This window comes from Equus przewalskii, chromosome 9 (assembly GCF_037783145.1).
Source record: "Equus przewalskii isolate Varuska chromosome 9, EquPr2, whole genome shotgun sequence".
NCBI lineage: Eukaryota > Metazoa > Chordata > Mammalia > Perissodactyla > Equidae > Equus > Equus przewalskii.
In genome coordinates, this window is record NC_091839.1 from 47,881,667 (window position 1) to 47,902,444 (window position 20,778).

The following is a 20,778-nucleotide window of genomic DNA, read 5'->3' on the forward strand; positions in this document are numbered from 1 at the left end:
ACTCATCCGTAAGAAATATTTTAAAATATCCTTGAAAAATTCATGTAATTAAAATATATATAAAATCGTCCAAACCTTGGGTTAGGCATAGAATTCATAAGTATGACACCAAAAGAATAGTGCATAAAAGAAAAAGTTGACAAATTGGACCTCATCAAAATTCAAAATTTTTGCACTTCAGATGACATAATTAAGAAAATGAAAAGCCAAGCAAAAGACTGAAAGTATTTGCAAAACACCTATAAAATAAAAGACCCGTACTCAGAATTTACAAAGAACACTTACATAACTTAATATTCAAACCAAATTGAAAAACTGACAAAAGATATGAATAGACATTTCAACAAAGAACATATATGAATGCCTAATAAGCACATGAAAAGATGTTCAACATTGGGGTTGGCCCAGTGTTGTAGTGGGTAAGTTCATGCGCTCTACTTTGGCAGCCTGGGGTTTGCAGGTTCAGATCCCAGGCACAGACCTATTCATAGCTCATCAGGCCATGCGGTGGCAGCATCCCACAAACCAAACAGGAAGATTGGCACAGATGTTAGCTCAGTGACAATCTTCCTCAAGAAAAAGAGGAAGATTGGCAACAGATGTTAGATCAGGGCCAATCTTCCTCACCAAGAAAAAAAAAAAAAAGATGTTCAACATTACTATTGTTAGGGAAATGCATATTAAAACCACAAAGAGATATTTCACAACCACTAGAATGGCTATAATAAATAAGACAGACAATAATAAATGTTAGTGAGGATATGGAGAAATAGGAACTCTCATATATTGCTGATGGGAATGTAAAATGGTGGAACTACTTTGGAAAACAATTTGGAAGTTTCTCAAATAGACAACAAAATTCCCATACAACTCAGCAATTCGACTCCTAGGTATGGACCCAAGAGAAATGAAAATGTACGCCTACACAAAGACCTGCACATGAATGTTCGTAGCAGCATTATTCTTAACAGCACAAAGCTAGAAACAACCTAAATGTCCATCAACTGGCAACTGGATAAACAAAATGTATGACACCCCTACAATGCAATTCTGTTCAGCAGTAAAAAGGAATAAAGTACTGATACATGCTATGTTATGGATGAACCTCAAAAATATTATGGTATGCAAAAGAAATCAGTCACAAGAAACCCCATAGTACATAATTCCACTTATATGAAATGTGCAGAAAAGGCAACCGTATAGAAAGAGAAAGTAAATTAGTAGCTGCCTGGGGCAAGGATGGGAGGGGATTAACTATAAATCAGCATGAGGGATTTTATTAGGGGGAAGAAAATGTTCTAAAACTGATTATGCTGATGGTGGCACCACTTGGTAAAATTACTAAACACCACTGAACCGCACGCCCGAAATGGCTGAATTCTATGATGTTAAACGTATCTCAATAAAGCCGGTAAAAAATTTCATGTACATGATAGTAAGAAAATGGAACCAGCCTAAAGATTCGCATTAAAGAAACAGATTGAGTTACTTACATGATTTATAGGATAGAATGTTGTATGGCCACTAAAACTGTTTTTGAAGAGTATTTAGTGACGCAAGAAAATATTATGCAAGCATGTTAAGTGAAGAAAACAGACTACAAAACTATATATACAGTATGCTCCTGATATGTTTTTTAAAGTTTCTAAAAGGGGTTGGAAAGGAACCCATCAAAATATTAACAGATGTTTCTGACCAGCAGGATTATCGGTGATATATTTTTTCTTACTTTTCTGTATTTTCCAAATCTTGTAAAATGAGTAATTCTCTTATAGTCAGGAAAAAATTCTTCTTGAAGAATATTTTCATGTATTATAAATACATATATAAATGTTTCTTTTCAATGATCATAAGACATATTCCTTTAAAACAACCTCTACTCCTTAAGAAAGACATCAAGGAAGCAAAATACACATTCTCCTGCCTCTCTCATCATGACCGCTGTCCATGGGCAGCATACAACACAATATTTAAAAATTTGGAAACTGGTGACAGGAGGAATTACTCAAATGTGCCTTATCCTTTAGGTAAGTGTTACTGTTATTAAGCAAGAAATGTACTCTCCCCAGTAAAGGGCACAACAGACTTATGAGTAGAATAGAGTTTTATCATCCTCAAAAGCACAAAATTTAAATATGGTAATTTATCTAGTCACTCATTTTTAAAGTACCCCATATTTCCTCCAATCATTTACCTACTAATCTAAAAAAACAGTGCCTCCCTTTTCATACTAATCTCTGGATCACCTTTCTGGTTCCCAGAAACATCCCCTGGGAATCAATGCAATTTTAAAGCAAAGAAAGAAACGGGGAAAAAAAACACTTGCTTATATTTGTTTACTTTCATGCTATTCCACTAGTTTTTCTTTTTCTTTCTTTTCTTTTATTTATTTATTTTTTTGGGAAGATTAGCCCTGAACTAGCATCTGCCGCCAATCCTCCTCTTTTTGCTGAGGCAGACTGGCCCTAAGCTAACATCCATGCCCATCTTCCTCTCCTTTATATGTGGGCTGCCTGCCACAGCATGGCGTGCCAAGCGGTGCGTAGGTCTGCACCAGGGATCTGAACCAGTGAACCCCAGGCCACCAGAGCAGGACATGCAGACTTTACCGCTGTGCTACCAAGCCAGTCCCCTCGAGTTTTTCTTTTTAAATCCAACTTTAGAGTCATCTGAATTTTGGAGTACAGCTCAGCTTGCCACTCCACTTTCTACACCTGTTCCCTTAAGTAACTCTATAACCCATCTGACCCCATATACCTATCTACACGAGGATGAAACATTTAATTTTTCTTTAATAGCCACAAAGTTAACAGAGTGAAAGTTTCCAAGGCCTTAAAATAAGTTTATCTAATCAAAGCTAAATGTTTCCCCCATCCTACTGGCACTTCTAAAAATGCTGGTACATTCTTCTCCATTGCCTCTTACTACAAATGATTTTGGCACGTCCTCTGGAGGGAATAAAAAGTCAGTCAGGGCTACAATAAAGCTGTCTACTGAGCACTTCCATGCTGTTCTTCCAGATGCCCAGCGTGTCCCCGTTAGCAGTGGTCAGAGCACCTGGTTGCCATTTACAAACTGTGTGTCACTGAGCAGGTTACTTAATCTCTCGGTTCCTCAAGTTCTACGTCAGAAAAATGGAGATGCTCACAGCGCGCCTCAGTTCATGAAGCCATTGTAAGGATTAAGTGAGACAGCAAATATAAAGTACTGACACATAGCCGGTGCTCAGTGTATATGAGCTAGCCGTTCTACTTTGACCAGAAAAGAAAACCATGCCCTCCACAGAACCAGCACTTCAGTGACATTTAGGATTCTACTCTTTCACCCTTGCAAATGACTCTTTTCCATATTTCATCCCAAACTGAATTTAAACCTCTTTCTCACTTCAAAATTCTGCACTACTATTTTGACATGATACCTTGTTTCTCTCCCTCTGACCTTCTCCACTCCAGCTTCTGCTCCCCTTATTTCAGAAAAGTGACTTTCAATAATCTCTTTTCAGAACAAAAGAGATGTAGCTTCTCTTGTTCTTTCATTGCTTCAAACATGGTGGAAGTCTACATATTTCTTCCTAGACCTAAAAAAATCTCCAACCGTACTCAGTTTAAATATCTCCAGATGCAACTGTAGTATAGCTTACTTGTTTTTCATAAGAACACTTTTTGTTGCTGACTATGACTATCCCTGAGATCTCCAGATGAGCCAATTCAACAAAAATGTCTAGGGTACCAACCACATGCCAGGTACCAAGCTAGTTGTTGGAGATTCACAAATGCTGTCTGTCTACTAAAACCAAGTGGGGACACACGCTTACATCAGGGTCTCCTCTTTCTTCCTACACATCAGGACAATGTCACTGCCTAAGATGGTTCAAGCATCATCCCTTGGAAGAAGACAGACACGTCTATAAGATTCCCTACCCCACCACCTTACTACCCCCGCTTCGCACCTCACCCACATCAACCAGACACATCTCCTCCTACGGTATTTCACAGAACGTGGGAGTGGAAGACCTTCATGATGTCACCAGAGACCTCAAATAATCTCATGATTGCATATGCAGTAGTCAACCATATCTATATATATCTCTTAAAAAAAAAATGCTTGGTCCCTTGGTCCATAGTATGCAAATGCAATTCATTACCATAGCAAATTCCAATAATGAACATAAGGGAAAATATGGAATTACTAAATTTTTTCATGTGTGGGAAGCTAAAAAATAACACAAGAGAAACAGCACAGAATTAAAGATCATTCTGCTCTTAGTATGCCATTTCAAAAGAGGATTGCTGAAGAGCAGCACTGACTCATCCTCAGAAATAATGGCAAATCTGTTTGACCTTGATTCACTGCCATGATCAAAATAATTCTGGTTAACTTGGGAAGATTCTGAAAAATCTAAAGGTCATATTTAAAATACTTAGAGTTCCAAAATCCAAGAAGTAAGACTTTAGTTTTAGTATTCAAAGTGGCCACCAGATAAAGACAAAGGAAACGTCAAGAGTCATCCTGTGCCAACTGAAATTACCTTCACTTGGGTATCTTGCCCTGATACTCAGTCTTCCACCATGCTATCCACGTCTATCATATAAAGCTTTGACATGTATTTTTCAACTTGACTTATACACTTCTTTAAATTCATTTCCTTCCATCCTTTAAGAAACAGTTATTAAGCATCTGCTTGAAGCCAGCTTTTGACTAAGCATGGCATACAGGAAAGAACAAAACAGATGTATCTCCTGATCTTATGTAACTCACAAGTCTAGTGGGGAAACTCATTGTGATGGTTAATTTTACATGTCAACATGACTGAGACACAGGGTACCTGGATTAAACACTACTTCTGGGTGTGTCTGTGATGATGTTTCTGGATGAGACTAGCATTTGAACTGGTAGACTCAGTAAAGCAGACTGCCCTCTCCAATGTGGGCGGGCATCATCCCGTCCGTTGAAGGCCTGAATAAAACAAAAAGGCAGAGGAAGGGGGAATTTGCACTCCAACTGCCTGACTGAGCTAGACATCCATATTCTACCCTCAAGTGGTACTTACACCATTAGCCCTCCAGTTCTCAGAACTACACCATCAGCTTACCCTGTCTCCAGCTTGCAGATGCCAGATGGTAGCACTTCTCAGCCTCCATAATCACATGAGCCAACTCCTTAGAATAAATCATATATACCTCCTATTGGTTCTGTTTCTCTCGAGAGCCCTGACTCATGCCAAGCAAACACACAAACACAAAATAACCACTAGATTACACCATGTTGTATGTGCTGTGAAGAAAACCTCAGGATGCTCCAAGAGGAGAAAGCCTAATTCTTCAATTATATGTGTCCATACTTTCTAGCAACATTCTCTAAATCTCATGCTCTATGATAACATGATATTATCGACTAAGATGAATCCAAAAGTACTAGGCTAAAGACTAATGTATTTTGCTTTTGAAGTCTGGTTTATATTGTTCCTGTTTTATCTTTTGGTGGGGAAGGCATAGGAGAAAGTTGATCACAGGGAGTAAAAGGTAAAATAAAATGAATAAATAAGGACTAAAAGCAGGAATCTTTCATGGAAAGAATAAATAAAATTTTACAAAATGCATGCAGTCCTGAAAAAAAGTCTTCTGAAACCAAACTGTTGGCAAATAATTTTAAATTCAAGAAAATGGTTCTTGAAATCCCACTAGCTGAAGGGCTCTCTACTAAATCTTGCCATAAAGCAGAAATCACGTATAAAAGTGATTATCTCCTCTACCCCAACCTTATTTCCATTTCTATGCTTTCTAAATTTTAATTTTCAATCAAGTTTGCTGTGCATCCAACAATGCGGAAGGATCACTAAGTAAAAAGGGTTACATAATTGCTATTCTAAACTCAAAGTACTGCAGATCTGCTCCCCCCACCCAGCAAAAAAAAATCATGACTTAGCCAAGAAATTTTTTAAAGAAAATCTGTAATATTCATTTTGAACCATCAGAAATTTTTTTTAAAAAAAATCAAGATGATAAAATGGCTGTATTCGAAACACCAAACAACTTCTCATCACGCATCACAAAATCACAAGGGAGAAGGGATTCAGGGAGAGGTTGTGGTGGGTGTTCATTACTAGGTTCTCCATTGATAGGGTCCCCATGATGCTGCCATTCAGTCAGGTGCCCGCTGCTAGTCTTCTGGTCCTCTGCTCAAAGATCAAAGCATCAGCAAAGGCTTTGCAAGTTCACAAAGTGCTGATGCAACTGACGTATGGCTGGTACAACCAAGGACCCATAGGGAATTCACTGGCCCAGTGTCAACTGTACACACAATAGTCAGAATTGCAATTCTTGGATTTCCTCTTACACAAACAAAGGGAAAGAAGAGCACTAAATACTGCTGTATAAACATCATTGCTTATGCTCCTGTGGAGTTTTTCCAGTTTTATTATACTTCATTCATGCCCACTTCTCAGTTGATTTCTCCCAGCAGATACAGCCTATGAGAGAGTGATACCAGAAAGCAGTGTGTGTATGTGTGTGCTCCATATATATCCAACAATGGCAAGAATCATTGCACTAGAATGGCTCTCAAATGTAGAGTCTGCTTAATGACGGATGGAACAAAATGTGAAAATTCTTCTCATATGCAGAATATTTATTATGCTGTAATTGAGCAGAATAAGCAAAATTTAACACAGATTCTGGCTTGGACAGTAGTCAGTGAAATGATCACGCCAAGTATCAAATATTTATTAGATACATAGAAAATGCCCTTTCTACAAGGGCCACAAACTAAATGGATGCTTTATGTAACATGGCTTTTGACAGGAGTGTTTGCTGTCTATACACTAAAAAAATAATTACCAGAAGGATCTTTTCCCGGAACTTTATTCCAACCTAGAATCTAGATATAAGCAAAGACCTTACCGGAATGAGATTCTAGTATGTGAGCTTCAGAGATCTTTTCTATTCTGGTGCCTCTTTATGCACAATGAGGAAAATTAGCAGGACAAAAAGATCGACTTTAAAACTCAGACTGAAAAAAGAAAAATTATTTCATAAAAAGAGCACGGAAAATAGTAAAAGCTTAATTTTATGACAGGAATAATCATCACCTGATGAATGGAATAATTATCCAAAAGTAATCAAGTTAATTACAGTAGTCCTTTTTTTGTTTGATATTTGGCTTCATTTTACCACATATCTAAGTTTTCATAGCTAAACCACAGTAACTGAGAACTGAGAGATGTAAATGGGAGGTCTTAAACTCTTTCTCTTTTAAGTGTTCATCACAACCAAGGCTGCACCCACGTGTCTATATCATGAGGGTTAAAGGGAAAAATGTGAGTATAATAACAAAAGAGAAACACTAAGTGTTTCTTAAAATGTTTACAAAGATGTAACCATTTGAAATAAGCATAGAATAATTACTCCTTTTCAAAAGTGAACTACCCAGAAGAAGCCTGCAGTTTGCCATCTTTAACTTGTTTTTGAGAGTATAAATCAGGGCAACACAGACTATCAGTGGCTTTTTAACTTTCCCTACTACCATTTTAAAGGCAAAGCCCAGAAATGGGAGGCAACGGAAAACCAAATGTGACTGGCGGTGTCTTTCAAACTTGAAGATGTAATCAAACAGTTTAAAAGGAGATGACTGTACCAGCTTCCTAAAAAAACAAAACACAACACTAAATACTCAATGACCATAAATAAGACGAAGTTTAGGGCTTACAAAAAGAAAGTGCTGATCCCAACAACCTAACAGAAATTTCAAACTTATCAGCAGAGAAAAATGATCAATTATAAAACTGGAGTTCGAAGGAAAACTGAAAAGTAAGCATTCTGCCATCACATCTTGACACATTAGTGTCTGCTTTGTCTTTTCAAAAGTAAACATCATGCATGGTTAGTTAAGGTTTGCATATTAACCCAAATAACAAAGATCTCCTACTTCGTACATGGCCATGATCTCAGAAACAAAATAGTTTCTTTAGTATAGTCAAATTTAAATCATTTGAGATGGGATTATAGAATTATAATATTTATCAGAAGATCCCAGTAGCAACCCGGACTTCAAAGGGCTACATTCGGTACGTTAAAGATGAACAAGAAATAAACTCCTCCATGATGAAAGGGACAGCAAAGAAAACTGCAGGTCTTGATCCTTGGTGCTGCAGGGATGAGGGAAAATAATCTCCCCCAAAGGATTTGTAACCACAGACTAGTCCTGAGATTGAAAAAAAAAAAAAAAACCTCAAGCAGAAATCTGATTTCAAATGTGCTCTGGTCAATAGAGCATCCAAGCTAGTAGCAGAATCAAAATGTATTTCCCCTCCGAAGGAACTCACCTTCAACCCAAGCCTGAGAAAATTGCCACAGATGAAGTTCTGAGGAAAGTGAGCCGCTCATAGTGAAAAATCACAGTACTTCAGAATGACCAAAGCAGCATGAGTGATTCAGAGCAGGGGAAAATCACAAAAACAAGTCCACCACAACTTCAGTTACATAAGTTATTAGACAAAAAGTATAAAATAAAAGAATAAATGGTTGAAATTATTAGCAGGAGACAAGCAGATATGAAAAAGAATTAAGTAATAAAAATGAAAAATACAATAAACTAATATTCAAGACAAAGTCAGGGACTGGCCCCATGTTGTTATGGTCAAGTTTGGCGCATTCTGCTTTGGCAGTCTGGGTTCCAGGTTCAGATCCCAGACGCAGATCAATGCCACTCATCAGCCATGCTGTGGCAGTGACCCACATATAAAGTAGAGGAAGACTAGCACAGACATTAGCTCAGGTCTATTCTTCCTCAAGCAAAAAATTAGGAAGACTGGCAACAGATATTAGTTCAAGGTTAATCTTCCTCACCAAAAAAAAAAAAAATCAACAAAGTGAAATATTAGACATAACTGAAGTAAATTAGTGAACTGCAAGTTGGAACATAAGAAATTTTTCCCAAACACAACCAAGAGAAAACAATGAATGATAAGAGATTAAAGAGATAAGAGACAAGGAAGATAATACAGAAAGTGTAACAAACACGCAATTGGGGTTCCAGAAGGAGATCATAAAATTAGTAGAGAAGAGAAAATATTCAAAAAGATAATACATAGAAGTTTTCAGAATTCCTGAAAGATGCTAGTCTCAAATGCACCCTCTCTAACGCCAAGCAGGATTTTTTAAAAATTCATACCTAGAAACATAAGATTGCTAACTCAGAACCGAGAGAGAGAGGTCGAGAGAATATCTTTAAGAAGAGGGAGATTATCTGGATAGCTTTAAAAGGTTCCCTAGAAGGAACCAGAGGGGAAAAATAGATTCCCCAACAAAGCAAAAGAAATTAGTTTCACTGCTTAATTCTCAAGGGCAACAATAAAATTCAGAGACAATGGAATGATATTTTTTGATGCACTGGAAGAAAACAACTGTCAAAATAGAATTTAATACCCAGGGAATCTCTCTTTCAAGAAAGAAGTGAAAGAAAAGGATTGTGACACACAAACAAAAATCTCCCTGTCTCTGTCTCTCTCACACACACACATAGATACCCTCTGTCTTTCTTTTTTCTCTCTCTCTCAATAAAGGAAAAGAATGTACGTCAGGCAGAAAAAAAAATGATCCCAGACAGAAGATCTGATATCCAAGAAGGAATGGTGAGATATAAAAGACACTGTACACAACAATAAAAGTAATGTCTAACTTATGAGAGAAAAAAACAGGCTAGAACTAAAATACTCAACAGCAATAACACATAAGTTGGAAGTGGGTATCATAAGAGTTAAAAAATTCTTAGGAATTTGCATTCTTTTAAAGGAGAGTGTATTAGTCGGCTAGGTGACCATAAGAAAATATCCAGACTGGTGGCCGAAAGAACAGAAATTTATTTTCTTACAATTTTAGAGGCTAGAAGTCTAAGGTCAAGGCGCTGTCAGGGTTGGTTTCTGGTGAGACCTCTCTTCTTGTCCTACAGACAGCTGCCTTCTCACTGTGTCTTCACTTGGCCTTTCCTCTGCACGTGTGCAGAAGGGAGAGATCTCTGGTGTCTCTTCCTCTTCTTACAAGGACACCAACCTTATTGGTCATTTAACCTTAATTACCTCCTTATAGACCCTATCACCAAGTACAGTTCACATTGCAGTTGGGGTTTCAACATGAATTTTGAGGGTACACAATTCAGTCCACCACAGAAGGCAAAGACACTGATCATAACTTTAGAGTAGATTAAGATGAATGTGCATAGTCAAACTGTCTGGGTATCCACTAAAAGAACACATATTGAGCTTATAGCCAGTCCCCTAACCCTCAAAAGAAAAAGAACAGTGAAAAAGGGGGAAATCAATCTATCTAAAAGAAGGCAACAAAGGAGAATAGAAAGACAGAAAAAGCAGAATAGGAAATACATCATAATATGATGATAAAGAAATCCGAATATATCAGTCCTCATTCTAAATATTAAAAGACTAAAGTTTCCAGTTAAAAGCAAAGATACAGCTATATGCTGTTCATAAAAGACACATCTAAAAACATAAGAACTTTAATCCAACTTGAAAGTCAAAGAGTAGAGAAAGATATATCAAGCCGATCACAACCAATAGAGAACCCTATATGGTTTTATTAATATCAAAGAAAAAAGACATTAAGTTAAACAGCACTATTAGAGATTTAGAAGGCCATCACATACAATAAAAAGTTTAATTTACCACAGGGATATTTAAAAATCTAATTGTTAAGGCACCTAATAACAAACCTCAAAATATGTAAAGCAAAAGGTAAATTACTGACATGAAATTGATAAATCCATTATTACAATTTCTCAGTAACTGAATGATCAAGTAGAAAAAACCATAAATAAAGATAAAGAAGATTTAAATACACAATTACAATTTTCATCTTATGGATACACATGGAAGACTGCACCCAGAAACTGGAGAATACACAATATTTTCAAGCTACACATGGCACATTCATTAAAAAGAGAATACTAGCTCATGTCCATGAAGCTAACCTCAAAAAGCACCAAAGAACTCATATAACAGAGACCACATGCTCTGATCATGTCACACGTAGGTTAGAAATCAAAAACAAAATATGTTTAGAAATTAGAAAATACCATTCTCAAGAACTCATGGATCAAAGAAATCACAGAAAATATTTAGAACTGTATGATTAAAAAACTACATAAAAAATTCTGATAAGCAGCTAAAATGGTGATTCAAAGGAAATGCACTGTACTCTAATGAGGTAAGATTCACAACGAATAAGCTAAGCACTCAACTAAGAAATTAGAATAATGGCAGAATAAACCCAAAACCATGGAAGAAAAAGTAAAAGAGCAAAAATGAAAGAGTTAGAAAACAAGCATATAACAGAGAATGATCAGCAAAGCCAAAAGTTGGTTCTTTGAAAAGATTAAGAGAAAATATACAGCTCAAGGTTGAAGGAGAGAAAGAGAAAAATTAGCAGCATCAGGAGTAAAAATAAATGGGACATACCACAGATGCAGCAATGATTAAACAGATAAAAGATATCATGGAAAACTTTATGCTTATACTTTATGCTTTTGAAAACCTAGTTACAATGACAAATGCCCCTTAACAGTAGAATGGATAAATTATAGAATTCATAAAACAAAACACTAAACAAACAAAAAAAAATGACAGCTATCAACATTGATGAATCTCAAAATCCTAACAAATGAAGCAAGCTTAAAAATATATATATCTATTATATATAAGAAATATAAGATTCCCTTCATGTAAAGTCCAAAAATAACCAAAATTAAAGAATATGCAGGGGCCAGCCCGGTAGCGAGCAGTTAAGTGCACACGTTCTGCTTCAGCGGCCCTGGGTTCACCTGTTCAAATCCTGGGTGCAGACATGGCACCATTCGGCAAGCCACGCTGTGGTAGGCGTCCCACACATAAAGTAGCGGAAGATGGGCATGGATGTTAGCTCAGGGCCAGTCTTCCTCAGCAAAAAGAGGAGGATAGGCAGTAGTTAGCTCAGGGCTAATCTTCCTCAAAAAAAAAAAAAGAATACGCAGGGCCAGCCCAGTGGCACAGCAGTAAAGTTCATGCACTCCACTTCAGCAGCCCAGGGTTCACCAGTTCGAATCCCGGGTGTGGACCTACGCACTACTTATCAAGCCATGCTGTGGTATGCGTCCCACATATAAAATAGAGGAAGATGGACACAGATGTTAGCGCAGGGCCTACCTTCCTCAGCAAAAAGAGGAGAACGGGTAGTGGATGTTAGCTCAGGGCTAATCGTCCTCAAAAAAAAATAGAATATGCTGCTTTAGGGATAAGACAAGGGTTTCCTTTAAGTGGGGAATGAATAAACAGAGGGATTCTACATATGCTATACTTCTTAGCCTTGATAGTATATCCACAGGTATTCAATTTTTTTAACTTAGAAATATGTTTTATGCACTTTTATATGTACAACGTACTTCACAATAAATACTCTAAGAGAATTATGTAGTAAAATCAGTTTCAAAAACATATTCTGAACATTCCCATGTAAACAGTGACTATCCACAGGATCTCATGAGAAAATCTCACGTTCTGTCTTGACATGACTGTCACATTCCATGTCAAAACACAAGGATACGGTTCCTCTTCTTTAAGATATTAAAGAAGGAAACGATACTCATCTAAACAAAACTTCACTCTGAAGTGCCAAAACAGAGGTAAGCAGCAGGTATTAAGGGAACAGCGAGCCTCAGTCTGACTTAGAGAACAGAGAAGAGATGGCTTCACAGAAGAGAAGACCATGTCTGAAGAATAACTGGCCCAGAAAATATGTTTGGGTGTGTGTGTTTACTTTCTCTTTCCTTTTACAGCCAGCACCAAATTCTAAAACTGAAAATTTGTACATGAAAATACAAATGTGACTCTGCATTCATTATGGTCATGTTTGATGGCTAAAGACAACTTTATTCATAAAAATGAAGGGAGAATTTCTCTCTCCATTTACCCAAGAATCCTTAGGTTTTCACACACGTCCTTTTCCTAGTTTTTGTCCATTTTATATCCTAGTTTTGTTCCTGGAAGTGACCACGTTTTTGTGATAGCCTGTGATACTTCTCTGGTTTCCAAAGGCAATTTCTGGCTAAGATGAAGTTTTGTATTATTGACAGAAGGGGAGAAAGACATAGATAATATACAGATATATAGAAACATATACACACGTGGGACGTTCAGATTCCCGGAGTCGGCAGCAAAGGGCAGAAAACAGAACATTTTTAATCTTAGAAATGACGACACAAGAAACACTCTCTCTGCCCTCTACCATACAGCAATTACGTGCGCATCAGTACACGTGGGCAGGAGGTCAGGTGGTAACACAGTAAGGAAACAAAGCGAAAAAGGGACAACATTCTCAGGGCGCGCTATCAGCAGCTGGATCTGTTTAGGTGGAAAGAGCACTTACAGCTGTGACTGAGCGCGACTTAACAGTTTGGTGTTGAGAACGGATCTTACAGCTGAGTCTTTTCAAATATCTAGGGTTATTTCACTGGGATAAAGCCCCCAGTCGGGTCCAGGTTCAAATCCTGTCTGACTTGAGTTTTTCATATCACACTGACCAAACAAAACTGCAGAAGGTAATCAAGAAAAACTATGATGAAGTCTATAGATTTGATATGGGGAATAATAAAGTGCCTTGAGTTCAATGAAAAACATCAATGCCCTTTATCCCTACCCCAAAATTCTACTTCTAGGGCTCCACCCAAAGGGAATAACCTTAGATGTGCACAAAAACTAAGCTATAAGATATTTACTGCTATATGGTAGCAAAAAAAAAAAAAAAAAAAAGGAAAACCTATCTGATATTACAGCATATCCCCAATAAATTATGATATATCCATAGAATAAAATACTGTCAGTATTCAAAATGTTACAGAAGATCATACCATGATGTGCAGTGTGGTTCATCTTTGTATGAAAATTAAAAAGAAATATATATTTACTTTATGTACTATAGGTACTTTACCATATGTATATAAAAATATACACCAAAATGTTACCAATAGTTATCTCTGAAAGTAATTCTCCTTTTCTTTTCCTTCTTTTTTTTTTTTTTTTTTTTTGCTTAGGAAGATTTTGCCCTGAGCTAACAACTGTTACCACTCTTCCTCTATTTTATATGTGGGTCACCACCAAAGCATGGTGGACAAGTGGTGTAGGTCCACACCCCGGACCCGAACCCACAAACCCAGGCCGCGAAAGCAAAGCACACTGAACTTAATCACTACACCATGGGCCAGCCCCCTCTTTTCTTTTCTTTGTTTATTGGTTTTGGTTTTGGTCTTTTTGGTTTTTTGATTGTCTGGATTTTCTAAATTTTCTATAATGAAGATGTGTCACTTCCATAATAATAAAAAATATCCATTATAGCACACAAATAACAAAGATTTGAAACCTTACAATAGCAACTATACATGAAATATAGACACAAAAACAGAAGTTCCCAATATCACTGCCCCTTTCAGCAGAAGCAAATTTATCCAAGTCCTATTACGGAAAATGGGGGAAGCGTAAATTCAAAACTCCTAATATATCATTAATGAAGCCAACACAGATAGTCCCCAACTTAAGACGGTTCAACTTAACGACTTTCTGACTCTACCATAGTGCGGAAGGAATAAGCATTCAGTGAAAACCGTACTTCAAATTTTGAATTCTGATCTTTTCCGAGTCTAGGGACACACGGTATGATATTCTCCCATGATGCTGGGCAGCGGCAGCGAGCCACAGCTCCCAGTCAGCCTTGCAATCACGAGGGTGAACAAGAGATACGCTTACACCATTCTGTTACCACACATTAATCCTGTTTTTCATTTTCAGTAGAGGATTCAATAAATTACATGAGACATTCAACACTATATTATAAAATAGGCTTTGTATTAGATGATTTTATCCAACTGCAGGCTGATGTAAGTGTTCTGAGCACGTTTAAGGTAGGCAAGGCTATGCTATGATGCTCAGTAGGTCAGGTGTATTAAACACATTTTCGACTTATGATATTCTTAACTTACAAAGGGTTTATTAGGATGTAACCCCATCATAAATCGAGAAAGATCGTAATTCAAAAGAAGGAAAATCGTTTGACACAGCTGAGTGGGAACAAGCCGAAAGACAAAGAACACACTTTCTGCTAGTGCTTTAGAAGGCATCACAGTTTGCGTAAGGTTAATCAAAATGGAGCAGCAAGATGGCCTACTTCACATACAGCCTGCAGGAAATGGAAAACGTAAGCTAAAATGATGAAAAGAATGGATTTTGTTGCAAGTACACACTTAGGCAAACATTTTCCCCTCTGGAAGGCAATGGATGCTATTCCTGGAGTAGCCCCTTTCTACTCCAATCCCTTTGAACCTATATCCTCCCGGGACGAATTCACATCGAAAAACCTGCAGCAGCCCCCTCAGCCAGATGCTGTACCAACGCCTGGCAAAGACGTTAACTGACTCTTGGGTAACTTGCAGTTGAAATTCTTATTCGGATGCAAACTTCAAGCATCTTTAAATACCTTAAAAAGTTCTGTCTCTAAAATTACCTATTTATTTTTGTTTAAAAAGAATAGGAAGAGGTGAGGGCGCCCCCCTTTGGAAGGTAACAGCTAGAATAAAGAATCATTCCCCTCTGCACCATCTCCCCAAGGCAGATCCTTAGAAGTTTCCACGTTAAAAAATTTGCCTTAAATATTTTTGAAATGCTTTAACAATATAGATTGGGCTAAGTCAATTAAGAGAAAAGAAACTTTGGACCAAAACCTCAAAATGTATGTAAAGTTTACGACTATAATGACACCTAACAGTTTCAACTAAAAATTTCTAAGAATCGATTAACATATATGCCAGTTGATTGGTACAGTATCTGGCTGGAGATGTTTTTTTAATCTAAATTGGGCCTGGGAGGATATAATTTCTTTTGTATTATCACCCAAAGGAAATACCGACAAGTGTTATTATTAATTTCAATAGGCGACCACTAGATTACCCGCCTAACTGTAAGTGTACTCTTTTGCCCAAGACCTGAAAGCTATATTAAAATTCAACCCTCTCAACTCTGCCTTACATTTTTAATGAACATGAAGGAACTTTCTAGCGTATTAAACTAGAGTATCATGCCTGAGTTTTCTGAATCTTTTGTCATACAGGCAGAAATGGGAACAAATTACTTTTACCAAGCCTGTCCATATTTACTGGCATAGAAGCTAAAAGGCATTTTATCCTATGTGTCAAACAGCTTGCCGTCAGCTTCAGAAATCATCTTTTACAAGGACGGCATATGGCCTCAAGCCAGCTAAACACTAAAGCATGTTGGGCTGCCCACAGTGCAAATTATTTGGAATGTTCTCCATCTTTTGTGGTTACAAAAGTACCTACTTTGTGGATCATCCAGTTCAAATTAGGGCCACATCTGACCTTAAACAGAAAATTCCCAGGAAACTGAAACTATAATTGACCAAGATCCCATTAGTTCTGAAAGGCAGTGATCTCAGAGATTCAAACATTTCAAACGTATTTTTTAAAAGCCGAAGTGACACAACATAAACTCTGTGAAACACATCACTGTCTATTTCAAGTAAACACTATGAACTCACCCTAATTACAGAGGTCATGCTTGCAAAAAAAAGGAGGAAGGGGAGATTATTACATGCAACACATTAAAAGGCATTTGTAGCAAATATAAACACATTTCTGGTAAATGCCTGGCAAATTAAAGCAAAAAGTCTAAAAAATCATTTCATTTCATTTCTAACTTTCGTACATATGCTGAAATGTAGCAGCTTCAGCTGTGGACTGAAGCACTGTATTATAGGTATTATTTTCCCAAGCATTAATGGAGACCTCTCTCAAATCATTTCCTACACTGGAGTATCAAAACTTCCCCAGGGTTTGCCTCCCATGCCTTTGAAGTCTATTCTCTTAAGTCCCAGACCTATGGGGGCATGCCCTGAAGGTCATTTTTGAAGAGTTAAAAGAAGAAAACACTACACTGACAAGCTAAATGTTACCTAAGGATTCCTCTACTGAAGATAAATAACTGAAGCTTAAGAAATGCCTGCTTCAATCATCCATTGGTGGGATAACTCAGTCCATTTTAACAAATATGTGGTTAGGATCGTTGGCATATGGCTCCCTGGTCCAAGCCTTGTGTGAGAACAAGAACATGTTGGAAAACATAGTATTTTTTAATAGCAACCGATATTGACGAAAATGCTGAAGAAATGAGAAGTCCTAACAGGCTGTTTTTAGCTTCTGATCTTTTAGACCTGCTGTTCTCAGTGCAAGTGTATTATCAAGTCCCTGAACAGTTTTCCATGTTATACATACATAAATATGCATCTCCACGGCTATATGGATATATATATAATGACCAAGGAAGGGCCTGCGAGAGCAGCATGCAGAGTAGGCCTTCCTCAGGTGTGCTGCAGACCAAGGACACCCCACCTCCCCATCCCTTCCATCAGAGTCTGAGTGCGATGGAGGTGTTGGGGGCAACACGACAGCCCCTCACCCCAACTCTCCAGCAGGCCTGGAAGCAAGAGCCCCAACCTCAGGGCCACAATGAAGTTTGCTTTGCCAGGAAAATACATATATATTAAAATATATATATATGGAGATATATATATCCATAGCTATCTACATCTATCCCATATCAATCCATAGATAGATATAGATAGATATGGATTTTGTGAGATATATATTTGTGATATATTTATGTGACATATATATTTAGTTTCAAAAAGAATCATTCACAAAACAATCATCTCAAATCAAATAAACTATATAGAAAATCTCATGATACTCATATTAATCAATACAATCCTAACAACTAAGTCACATCCACCTTAGAATCCCAAATTTTTACTGAATGCAGTACTGTCTCGCCTGGAGCCCGGCAAACTTAAGGAAGAATGGTAACTGCAGTTAGGGTTTTAAGTATGTGACTTTTTCTAAGCAAATTTTTTCTCAAGAATGTTCAGTTTGCTGCAAATTTTCAGAAAATGCTCGATATGGTGAATTCTTTTTTGAAAGTTTCAGTTCTGGTATATTTGACAGAAGAGTGACAAAATTGTGCTCAGAGATGAATATCTATATTCCCAACGAAATGTTATAATATTAATGGTTATTCTGGAAGGATTTTCTTTCAAAATTTCCCCACTGCAAATAAGACATTTCCTACAAGACTGTCTATTTTGGTAGTATATTTTTCACACACAAAATTATATGTAAAACATATACCTCAGAATTTAAATATTTCATGATACTCTTTAAACAAGCTCCCACATTCTGTTTTTATTTTTTGAAATAATCTGGGCTATATAAACAATTATGTCACTAAAATTACGACTATGCAACATGTCACAAAATATAGGGACTTTCCATCAGCAGCTTTATTTGTAGCTGAAATCAGATGTTCCGTACACAATGTGAGTGGAGAAGACAGAAACAGAAATAGGTGTGGTAAGACCTGGGAGTGGGAGAAAATGGGCACAGGACACCCATTTGTGTAATAAATGTACTTATATATTAGGTTTCATCAGATAATTACACGTATTACATACCTCATCCATAGGTGAAACCATCTGAGGCAATGTGGGATTATGCAAGAAACATCAGGTTTTATTTATGATTCTTAGAAACACTCTCCTACAATTAGTTGTAGCCTTCTTAATCTAAGAGACAATGAAAACCAAATTCACCAATAAACAAAGAAAAAATCTTATTTTTAAAAAATAGGTTAAAGCCTCATATTACCTCACTGAAAAAACTGCATCCGACTATGACGGTACCTGTATTTCCTAAGTTTCCAGACCAAATCTAAATATTTCATCAGGGACTAAACGATCATTTTGAAAATTTGGGTCAGTCCCGGGGGATAAATTTAATAAAGGTATATTGTTGAGAGGTTTTTTTTTTTTAGCATCCTATGCCTCCAAGATGTTTTTTTTTTTTTTCTTAAAAAAAAAAAATGTTTTCCAAAAGGGGCGAGGGAGGAAGGATTAAAATCAGGGTGATGCTGACAACCGACCCAGGCTGACCGCCAGACACACAGCGCCCACATGGAAGAGGCCACCTCTCGAACTGCTGGAGCCCGCAAGGAGCCTTCCCACCGGGGCAAACGGGGTGAATTTCAGCCCTAAAGAGTGACGAGACCACACTGTAAAACTTCAAGAGGATTCCATCCCCCTCCTCTCACTCCCAGCACTTAGCTTCTCCAGGAGAGAGCCCGGCAGTGAAAGAGCCGGCACTGGGTGCCAACCTGCAGCCGCCCGGTTTCCTAGAAGGCCTAAGTGCTCCAGCAGGCAGGGATGGGGGCGGCGGCGGCGGGCGGCGCGGCGAGGCGGCCCCCGGGGAAACCGAGTCCCAGCCGGGCCCCACGGTGTGGCGCTGGCTGCTGAAATCACTCTAGTCCAGCTGCAAAAATCTTCCCGAAAACCCGAGCTTCTCCGGCACAACTTCGCCTCCTTCTCCGCCATACACTCCCCCCAGCTGCATACCGATCTCGACGCGGCGCATCAAAGCGCTCCCTGCAGGCTGCTACCTGTCCCGGGGGCCCAGGACCCCAAGTCTCACCTCATACAAAGAGCTGCGCGCGGGCGCCTGCACAGGAGCCCAGGGAGCATGGCCCCACACAGTCCCTCCCGGAACTTTCCTGACATAGCACTTCTCTCCTCCGCCGCAGAAAAGAACGCTACGAGGCAGAGGAGGAGGAGGAGGAGGAGGAGGTGGCGGTGGCGATCCAGGAGGCGGCGGCGGCGGCGGGAGCTGGAGCCGAAAGTAAGGAGCATCGCGGCCGAGCGCCGCCGCCTCCCAATCTGCCGAGGGGTTCCCGCCCCCAGGGTAACCAAAGCTCCCTCTTAAAGGCGCCCGCCGCGCTTTAGGACGGGAGGGGGGCGGGGAGGAAGGAAAGGGGGAGGAGGCAAGTAAAGAGGGAAGGGGCAAGCAGAGACCGAAAGATTCAGAGGCCACCGTCCGGGGTGCCCCCGGGCTGCTGCGCTTCCCTTTCCCGGCTGCGCCTCTCTGCTTCCCGCCAGGTCTGGTCGCCCCTCTGCCTGAGCAAATGTGGGGCAAGTGCTGGGACCCGGCACGGGTGGCCGCCCTCGCCACTGGCTTGTCCTCCACGACGATCCCTGGAATTTAGCCACTTCTCCTAACCGCTCTAGTCGCTTTTAGGGTCTCGTCTTCCCGGCGCCCCCAAAGCCGGTGCGCGCCGCTGGCGACTGCCCATGGAATCGCGTTTCCTCGCGTTTCTTGCTCGCTCTTTCTCTATCTCCAACACAGTGATCAGAATCTCCCCCAGGAGCGCAGGAGACTAAAATAGTTAAAGACCGGCTGGGGTCCCTAGACTGACCCCTGAAGATCTCACTGCTGTGACTTGTCACTTGCTGACTTGCCAAATGCTCTGCTTTACCCTGTGTTCTGTTCTCCTCCAGTTGCCAATTGCCAGGTGGGCATCAACTGGATTTCATGAACCATTGACCTTCATCAACAAAGACTGGCTGTAATGATTGCCAAACTGAACTCAGGAAGGCCCTCCAGAAAAGACACCGCCTTAAAATCTAAATGATGCTGGGAAATCCTGCTTCAAAGAAACAAGTGATTGTTTTTCCAGCTATCATCAACATTTGTGATCACTGCTGAGACCACAGTGGGGTATGCCCCGCGTGGGGATGCTCCGGAGACACACAGCATCGGCAGCTGTCAACACTCTAAAAATAGACCACAGTAAACAGTGGGCGTGGGCAGCAAAGGGTTTCTTTTTCTACCCCATGGCTCCCATGCTTA

General features: G+C 39.1%; 1 protein-coding gene across 2 annotated transcripts in view; it reads right to left on the reverse strand.

Moving 5' to 3' along the window:
• Positions 1-19,872, reverse strand: part of GPR63 (G protein-coupled receptor 63) — a 55,063-nt gene extending 35,191 nt beyond the window's left edge. The window contains exon 1 of one of the 2 annotated variants that reach the window (XM_008516123.2): positions 19,567-19,872. The gene's annotated coding sequence lies outside the window, so the exon portion shown is untranslated. The remainder of the gene's footprint in view (positions 1-19,566) is intronic. The other variant, XM_070556703.1, reaches the window with a different exon arrangement.
• Between the last annotated feature and the right edge of the window lie 906 nt (positions 19,873-20,778).